General features: G+C 41.5%; 1 pseudogene; it reads left to right on the forward strand.

Annotated features, from left to right (window-relative positions):
• The first annotated feature begins 2,392 nt into the window (after nt 1-2,392).
• Nucleotides 2,393-10,089, forward strand: LOC100683819 (annotated as a pseudogene).
• Nucleotides 10,090-10,530: the final 441 nt, after the last annotated feature.

Below are 10,530 nucleotides of genomic sequence, written 5' to 3' on the forward strand. Positions count from 1 at the left end.
TCTACTCCCAATGTGGGGCTCAAACTCACAACCCCAAGATCAAGAGCCACAAGCTCCTTGGACTGAGCCAGCCAAGCGTCCTGGGAATTGTTCCTTTTATAGGAAAAGTCCCAGAGGGAATCTTTGGATTTTTGGATCTTTGGAATCTTTGGATGTGAACGGACCCCCTTCCTCACTCCAGGTCTTGCTCTGGAAGAAGTGGGTGATACAAACTGAGCTGAATTTGGAGTATCTGTAGGTAGACAGAAAGGGAGGCGCTTTCTGCCCTGGAAGACCAGAGCTTGAGGACGAGACAGATGGGAGAAATTCCTAGAGCCCTGGAGGGGGTAGGGGTGGACTTTTCAGTGATTCCCTGCCATGCACGGCCCTGCGAACACCTCTGTTACTCATTGCTTCCAAAACTTTAGAAGAAGCTTTGTTGAGGCGGCAAGATATTATTTTGAAATGTTACCCGGAGTAGTGCCCATTCCCCACACTTCCCACTTTCTGACCCTTACCCTTTCCTGACTTCCCACTTCCCCAGCTACAGCATTCCATGAGGAGCAGGATGTTAAAGCAGAGTACTGGGCTGTGTTCTGGGCTTTTGACTTTTAAAGTCTTAGGATTCCATCCAAACCACAGTGAGATACCACTTTATACCAGTAAGAATGTAAGAATGTCTAAAATGAACAAGACAGGAAACAACAAATGTTGGCAAGGATGTAGAGAAAGGGGACCCCTCTTGCACTGTTGGTGGAAAGGCAAGATGCTTCAGCCTCTCTGGAAAACAGTGTGGAGGCTCCTCAAGAAGTTAAAAATAGAGCTATCCTACGACCCAGCAATTGCACTACTGGGTATTTATCCCAAAGATACAGATGTAGTGAAATGACCTGCACCTCAAGGTTCACCGCAGCAATGTCTGCAATAACCAAACTGGAAGGAGCCACGATGTCCTTCAACAGATGAATGGATAAAGAAGATGTGGTCTATATACACAATGGAATATTACTCAGCCATCAGAAAGGATGAATACCTACCATTTGCTACGACGTAGTTGGAGCTGGAGGGTAAGGGAAAGGAGGGAAACTGAGCAGGGAAAAATTAGAGAGGAAGACAAACCATGAGAAACTCCTAACTCTGGGAAACAAACAAAGTGTTGCAGAAAGGAAGGAGGGTGGGGAGATGGAGTGACTGGGTGACGAGCACTAAGGAGGGCACTTGATGGCATGGCATGAGCACTGGGTGTTATACTATATGTTGGCAAATTGAATTTAAATAAAATATTAAAAAATAAAATAAAAAGGGAAAAATTTTTAATGAAATCTTAGGATTCCAGGCATATATTATAGATTTAAAACAATATGTAATTAGTCAAATCCTGTTCTTTCTGTCCCTACTCCAACCCCCTGGAGATGTTCTCCAGATTATGGAAAGGGAGAGCCAGAGAGAAATGAGATAAAAGTTATCTTTGGTGTCTTTGAGAAGGACTCCTGTGTCCTGTTTCCAGACCAGCCCTGGGGGAAGATCCCCAGAGAATTTGAGGATCTGAGAGCAAAGCAAACCAGGGACTTGCTAGCCAGGTGGGAAGGCTCCCAGAAGTCCTCTGTACCCCACATGGTGTAGGGACATCTGTGTGCCAAGAAGGGCAGGCCTACGCCAGCCTCACTCATTTCCCGGGCCCACCAAGGTGCCGCAGGACTCAGCAGAATGTTTTCCTCACTTGCCAAGAGTTGTCCGGATGTGGTGCTGACAACCAGCAGATCTGTGGAGGCCTTGCAGTAAGGGCAAGGAGATCCCACCAGCCGTGATCGGAATAGACTGCACAGAACAAAGGACATCTCAACAAACACCAGTGTGAAGAAGCAAGAAAGACAAGAATCAGACATGACCACTCTTAACTGAAGACCTTGCATGGGCAGATGGGGGAAATAGGCTGGATCCCACCACCACCACTCTTGATGCTCTGGCAGCATAAGCCCACCCCACCCCTGCACAGAATTTAGAAGGGGAGAAAGTAGGAAGGGGAGAAATCGGGGGTTTAACCTGAAATTGGCCAGGATGAAGTTTCTGCCACTAGATGGAATGAATAGTGACTGAAACGCAATCATAGAAAACCTCCCTGGTCAAGAGGATCTAGGCTAAAATAGGGAACCAGACCACAGCACAGAATGATTAGACCTTCAGAATATTTTTAGACAACTTAGCAAGACTACTGGAGATCCTGAAGCAAGTGAAGTGACAACCATTCCATCTAAATATTAAAGTATTGGGGTCTTTGGATATCTAGAGGTCTCAGGAACACCTAGGAGGGGGCATCTGGATCATGCATGCAGATGAGGAAAGAAGTGCAAGTGAGCCCGGGGCACCCTTTGGTGCAAGGATGCTGGACAAGTGGGAAGGGGGAGGGTACAACATGACACGGTGGTGCACCCTCTCCCTAAGAGGAGACACTGGAAATATCTATCTTCGCCGGCTACAAGCTACATCCCTCAGAGGAAGAACAGTGAGAAAAAACTTCACAGGCTTTGAGGAAGATGGAAAAAGTAGTTTTCTTTCTCCTTTTCCTATCCTGCTAAGAGTCTGGGAACTTAGATCTAGAGACAGGGAGGGAAGGAACTAGTGAGAATATTCACCCAATGGGGGCATCTGGGTGACTCAGTGGTTGAGCATCTGTCTTTGATTCAAATCCTGATCCCAGGGTCCCGGGATTGAGTCCTGCATCAGGCTCCCCATGGGGAGCCTGCTTCTCCTTCTGCCTATGTCTCTGCCTCTCTCTGTGTGTCTCTCATGAATAAATAAATATTTTTTAAAAAAAGAATATTCACCCAATGTCATGCAGGCCTGGCTTCAGGGAGACCTAACACCAGATTAAAAAAAAAAAAAAAAGCCAACAGCAATCAAAAGCAAAGAGTAAAATTCCTCCTCTGTGGACAGCTAGAGACCAAAATGGACAAACTGATAGGAATGTGAGGTGAGAGGGAGGGTTTTGTTTGCTCCTGAATGTGTGGGGCTATGCCCTTCTGCCACGAATTTTCTTCTACCAAACAGGGTACTACAGGCTTTTTTTTTTTCCTATTTATCTGCTGAAATTAACTTTCATAGTAGAACATTAAAAAGTTAATAATTTATAGTTCCCAAAGTTTAATACTTCTCACTCAAGTAATTATAAATAAATATGAATTATATGTAAGGTCATATGCAAAGAGCAACAGGAATATATTTAAGGAGGCTATTTAAATACAAACTGCTAAGCATTTTTTCCCCTAGGGTGGCTTTTCCGAACTTGGTAGTAGAGCTATTCTTAGATCAAACTTTCATTAGAAATGCTACATCACCTTTTATAGAAGAATGCATTTTATAATGACAAAAATATACATACCGTTTTTACTGGGTGAATAGCGTAACTCCTCTTACTACCTATACCTGACATATTGAATACCCTATAAAATGGTGTAGTTTCTAGTAAATATGCCATAACTTACATCCAAATGAATATTTTCCCCTTCAGAAGTCTTCTTAGAAGCTATGCGATTATCACAATGACTCTGACATTGATCAGAGTTAACTTTCAGAACTCTGTTTTGAGAATAGCTGTCAGAGCTTAAAGCATGGTCTTTTATTTGTCCCTGGTAACGGGAAATATTTAGCATTTGAGGTCAATTTTTATTTGTTAAGAGCAAAAGAAGTCTCAGATCCATGATTATATGAGTCATTAAAACATTCATAATAAAATGATATCCTTATATGGATGACTAACTGGCCCTGGTGGCAACCCCCACCCCTCAAAAAAAGAAGAAGAATTCCAGCATAAATGTGGTATCACTGAACAAGTATATAACCTCCCAAGGAGACTACCACGGAGGACTGTTCATTTAGGTGTTGTATTGCTTAGTCAAACTTTTTTGGAGGGCTCCATACTTAACATGCATCCTATGTTGCCTTTGATAATCAATGAAACCAATATGAGGGACGCCTGGGTGGCTCAGCGGTTGAGCATCTGCCTTTGGTTCAGGGCGTGATCCTAGAGTCCAGGGATCAAGCTCCACATCGGGCTTCCTGCATGGAGCTTGCTTCTCCTTCTGCCTGTGTCTCTGCCTATTTCTCTGTGTCTCTCTTGAATAAATAAATAAAACCTTAAAAAGAAAAAAAGAAGAAATAGAGAAAAAAAGAAAGAAAGAAACCAATAAGAAAATCCAATCCAAGCATTTTCCTCTTTACCTAGGGCCCAACCCTAGTGTTTACCTGGCTGATTGGCCATCACACCCTAGGAAGACTGTCTATACGCACAGCATGAGCCATATCGGCCAACAGGGTAGCATAGTGACTGAAATGACAATCAAATACTGTCATAGTCTCTGCTGAAACAAGAACTCCATCTGCCACAGCCCTGTTAAGCCACTTAACCAGAGACTGAAGGGCTGAGTGATGCCTGCATTGAGAAACCCAACTAATCTAGTGAATACCTCTGAATAATGGAGTTCAGGGTAGCTATGTAGGATATTGGATCTGGACCATCACAGAAACCTACAGATCAGGGTCCACACGGCAATGCTACTTTATCTTATTTAGAATTGTGGTCTTTCATGAACAGAAATCTCACAGAGGAAGACATAGACATGGCCAACATGCACATGAGAAAATGCTCTGCATCACTTGCCATCAGGGAAATACAAATCAAAACCACAATGAGATACCACCTCACACCAGTGAGAATGGGGAAAATTAACAAGGCAGGAAACAACAAATGTTGGAGAGGATGTGGAGAAAAGGGAACCCTCATACACTGTTGGTGGGAATGTGAACTGGTGCAGCCACTCTGGAAAACTGTGTGGAGGTTCCTCAAACAGTTAAAAATAGACCTGCCCTACGACCCAGCAATTGCACTGCTGGGGATTTACCCCAAAGATACAGATGCAGTGAAACGCCGGGACACCTGCACCCCGATGTTTATAGCAGCAATGGCCACGATAGCCAAACTGTGGAAGGAGCCTCGGTGTCCAACGAAAGATGAATGGATAAAGAAGATGTGGTTTATGTATACAATGGAATATTACTCAGCTATTAGAAATGACAAATACCCACCATTTGCTTCAACGTGGATGGAACTGGAGGGTATTATGCTGAGTGAAGTAAGCCAGTCGGAGAAGGACAAACATTATATGTTCTCATTCATTTGGGGAATATAAATAATAGTGAAAGGGAATATAAGGGAAGGGGGAAGAAATGTGTGAGAAATATCAGAAAGGGAGACAGAACGTAAAGACTGCTAACTCTGGGAAACGAACTAGGGGTGTTGGAAGGGGAGGAGGGGGGGGGTGGGAGTGAATGTGTGACGGGCACTGGGGGTTATTCTGTATGTTAGTAAATTGAACACCAATAAAAAAATAAATAAATAAATAAATAAAATCAAATACAAAAAAAAAAAGAATTGTGGTCTTTTTACATCACTCTATCTTTAGTAAATACATGTTGTTCAAAAGCAGTCAACTTCTTACTTTCAGTTTCAAACATTTAACTATGATTGAGGAATCAAGATAGATATATAGATTCTGGTATCTCTCTCTGTTTGTTAAAAGTTCTACTTTTTAATAACACCTTAGGTGGACATATGTGCTTCAGTGACTTCTGCAAGGTTGTTAGGCCTAGACTGCAAGCTTAAATAGTTTGGAAAGCTAAAATAAATTAAATTAAATATTAATTAAATTAAATATTTGGAGTTACGTAGAAGCACATCTAACTATGTCAGACTGGAACATAGAAAAAAATAAGGAGGGGTTGGCTCAGTCAGTGGTCAGTGGAGCGTGCAACTTGTAATCTCAGGGTTGTGGGTTCCAGCCCGATGCTGAGTGTAAAGATTACTTAAAAATAAAACCTTAAAAAAAAAAAAAAAAAGCCAAATAAGGAAAACAGGAACCTACACACAGAGGGACATAGCAAGGTGAAGAAATCAGTGACATCATCTTTATTTTAATTATTTTTAATGGAAAACATGAATGAACAATTTTAAATGATTTAAAATTTAAATGACTTAAAAGTCATTGTAAATGATTCCTCTCCAGATATTTTTTCTATTTATTCTCTAAAAGAACTTCAACTGTTATAACCATTGGCAATTTCAACAACTCTGCTGTTTTACTTCTCTGCTTTTTCTTGTTCTTCGCCATTGCTCAAGATTTACCTTTAAAGAAACTTCTGGAGACCCCTTACCGCATTAGATTCTGCAAAAGTATATTCTCAGATTACTAATGTCTCTTCCTGGAAAATCTAGATCTTTTTTTAAGATGAGATGTCTTCTATGAAACTGAATGGTTCTTCTCCAGTATAGTTTTGTTATAAAACTTGCCTATTTTAAACACACTACACAAATTTACATCTATTTAGGTTATTTTTGCAATTTTTATTAATTCTTTGCTATTCAGACCCAGAACTGGTTTACTGGTTTATTCCTAGTACCTGTGGATGTACAATGTTCATTTGGAAATAGAGTCTTTGCACATGTGATCCAATTAAGATGAGATCATACTAAATTACAGCAGGCTGTAAATCCAAGAACTGGTGTCTTTATAAGAGAAAAGAGACGGAGATTTGGATACAGAGAAATGGAGAAGAAAGCCATGTGATGACCTCGGCAGAAACTGGAATGAAGTGTCTACAAGCCAATGGCCAAGAGATTGCTGGAAGGCACAGAAGCTAGGAAAAGGCAAGGAAGTATTATTCTTCCCTGAAGCCATCACAGGTAGCATGACTCCGCTGACACCTTGATCTTGGACTTCTAGCTCCAAAACTATGAGAGAATACATTTCTGTTGTTTCAAGCCAGCCAGTTTGTAATAATTTGTTAAGGCGACCCTGGGACACCAGCATCACACAGCTGGTGAGTAAAGGGACCAGGGTTTGCTCTCAAATGCCTGCATCCCAAATATCAAGCACAACCCATAGTCCATGCTCTCAAGGGTGGTATTTGTTGTTACTTGATTCCCAAACCTACTCAGGGTTGCTCCAGACTTCATAAGCTAAGTAGAAGTATTAAGCCTGCAGAATTCAAGGTAAGAGTTACAGGTGCCCAAACTCCGTGTTATTGTCACTCAGAATTGACACATGGTGGCTGTATAGGGTGACAGAAAGAATGCTGAAGAGCCAAGTGCAGAGACCAATCGTGATATCCACCAGAATAGGGCTAGGGCAAGTCATTTCACCTCTCTGCCTCTCAGTTTCCTGCTCTGTCAGCAGTCGAACTAAGTATTCCATGTGATTCCAGACAACTGTGTAGCCAGCTGGCTGGACCCACTGACCCACCATGGGCTGTTTTTATTTTCACTTTTGTTCCTCCATTGGGTCTGCAAGTTTTATTTTGATTATTCATTTTTTAAAATGTTTTATCACCAGATTGGTCACATTCACATTTAAAGATTTCTTTCTTGTATCTCTCTGTTCATTCCTAGGCATCAGAAATTAAAATAATGGAACTATTTTGATTTCCATGCAGTGGCACAGTATTTCTTGCTCCTTCCGAGGTGACAGCAGCTCACACTTTTAAGGAGGGACCCAAGCCGGAACAATGCACTGGTAGCCACAGCAGGTGCAACAGCAGAACTGTTTCGAAATCAGAGCAATGAACCGTCTCCAAAATAAATATAGTTCAGTGATTAACTATTGAAACCATCCACCATGCAGAGTAATGTAAATACCCAAGTGGCTTGTTTTCCAGGATGACCTTTCTTTAAGAATGTAAAGTAGGCAAAAATGCATCTGCTTCTACAGCTGTGACTGAACAGAATCAAGCCAACTCCCCCAGTGACACATCCTGTCCAATCTGACAGGTGTGGAAAGTAGACATTCTTAGCTGTGAAGGACTATTTCACTTTGACTTGCCCTGCTTTGTGTGTGCCCAAAATAGTGCTATTTGTAAAGTGCTCTAAAATAAAAAATTAAATACAATTGAGGAACTTTCTAGGCACCCTCCTAAACACTGGTTCTGGTTCTTCTGTTGAGGCTCCAAGAGCGGAGGATTATGAAGAAGGTCACTGCATTCGAGAAGGATTCCACTCTCCCATGATTCTCTCCCAGACCTGGAGGTAGAGATCCCCGCAGACGCACAGCATCAAAATGACTTCCTTATGTCTTCCTAAATACACAGCCAGGATTGTTACCCATGTTATTATTGTTGTTGTTATCTTTGTCTTTTTTATTATTCCGGTGTAGGAGAATCTGATTTCCTGAGCTTCAATGTGAGATGTCCATGATTATATACACTTAACACACACATGCGCACACACATGAAATTGAGCTCTGAATTGATGAATAAACAAGTAATGTTTATTTAACTCTATAGGAGTTAAAATTAATAAATACTGAGTGAGTCCTATAACCAAGTACTCTCAGCAAGGTACTCTCAACAAAGTTTATTCTTTCAAAAAATAATTGATTCCAATTATGAAATAAATAAAGTCACAGGGATAAAAGGTACAGGGGATTCAGTCAATGGTATTGTAATAGCCTTGGATGGTGACAGATGGTAGCTACACTCGGGTTGAGCATAGTGTAACATCTAGTTATCGAATCATCTTGTTGTACACCTGAATCCAATGTAATGTTGTGTGTCCACTATACCTCAATTAAAAGTAAGTTAATAAATAATAATATTAAGGAAAAAAGATGATTGAATCCAGGACTAGAGTAGCAGTTAGAAGGTAATTAAAGTGACTGCTAACTGGATATGAGGTTTCATTTTGGGATGGTGAACATGTTCTGGAATTGGTGGTGATTATTGCACAACTTTATGAATATACTAAAAACCACTGAATTATACACTTTAAAGAGGTGAATTTTATGGTATGTGAATTGTATCTCAATTTCTTTAAAGATAGTTAAAGAGTAGCTAGTATGTGCCAAAGCCTGAGCTAGGCACTAGCCTTTTGAGCCACCTACTATGTGTCACACTCTTTACTAGGTCCTTTGCATTCATCCTCTTATTTAATCTGTATAACCTCCCTAGAGGGAGGGAGTTTTGGTACCCCATTTTACAGCTGAGGAAATGGATTCAGAGTCTCTTGCTTAAAATCACACATGTAAAATTAAGCAGAATCATGTGAAACTGCCATTTTGTAGGCTATTTTTGTGTTCAAACATCATCAGTTTCTTACAGCTCAATCTAATGAGTAGCTATATCTGTCCAAGTTCCTAACGGTGCACGTGGGAAAACCACTTTGGGGAGACGAGGCAATAAAGAACTATGAGACAGCCAGAGCCTAGCTCCCTGAATGACAGTGCACACCAGAAAGGGCTTCATGTGAACAATAAGCTTCTATTGCATGGAGCCACAGAGAACTTGAGTTTTGTCTGCTATCCCACTGGTACCACTTATCCTAACAAATATACCAGGGCTATGGAACTCCAGAGACTGTGTTCCTACCCACTGGTAATTTGCCTCTTTCAAGAAGTTTAGAGCCTGGTCACAGATACATGTACAACAGACTAGAATATACTAGAATCAAAGATAAAAACGGCTAAGTTCCATAAAGTGAAAGAAATGATAAATCATAGGGTTAATGTAATAGAGGACACACACACAAAAAAAAAAACCAGTGGGTTAGCCTTTTAGCCAGATCCTCCATCTTCCAGTAACACACCAAGATGACCAACAAGAAGATAAGAGGAAGGGCTCCGGCTATATGTTCTCTAGGCCTTTTGGAAAATAGATTTGTTCTTTCAGCTGCATCCATGCAAGTGTACAAGACAGGTGATACGGTGGCCATCAAGGGAGTGAACACTGTTCAAAATGAAATGCCCCACAAACGTTACCATGGCAAAACTGGAAAAGTCTACAATGGTACCCAGCATGCTGTTGGCATTGCTGTAAACAAACAAGTTAAGGGCAGGAGGCTTGCCAAGAGAATCGATGTGCGTAGTGAGCATATTAAGCACTCTAAGAGCAGAGATAGATTGCTGAAGCCTCTGAAGGAAAATGACCAGAAAAAGAAGGAAGCCAAAGAGAAGTTACTTGGGTTCAACTGAAGTGCCTGCTGGCTCCATCCAAGAAGCACACTTTGTGAGAACCAACAGAAAGGAGCTTAAGTTGCTGAAACCCACTCCCTACAAATTCATGGCATGATAAAGTGTGTAAAAAAAAAAAAAAAAAAAAGAGGGCAGTCTGGGTGGCTCAGCCGTTGAGCATCTGCCTTCGGCTCAGGTGGTGATCCCGGGGTCCTCGGATCCGGTCCCCGCATTGGGCTCCCTGCGTGGTGCCTGCTTCTCCCTCTGCCTGTGTCTCTGCCTCTCTCTGTGTGTCTCTCATGAATAAATAAATAAAACCTTTAAAAAAAAAGAAGACCTCTAAACTGTAAAATGTTTCTCCTAGTTGAGAAGTGTGATAGCCCCTCCCCCAAAGAAATATTTAAAGCAAAAACAAAGAGAAAACAGTGGCTTCCCGAAACAAAGGGCTTATTCTTCCTACAAAGTAACAAGCATGGAAGTGTGCGAACTAGGCTGGAATGCTGTCTCCATGATTCCACCAGGGACCCCACATACATCTACCTTTCCACTCCGCCATCCT

Source organism: Canis lupus, chromosome 4 (assembly GCF_011100685.1).
Source record: "Canis lupus familiaris isolate Mischka breed German Shepherd chromosome 4, alternate assembly UU_Cfam_GSD_1.0, whole genome shotgun sequence".
NCBI classification, from domain to species: Eukaryota; Metazoa; Chordata; class Mammalia; order Carnivora; family Canidae; genus Canis; species Canis lupus.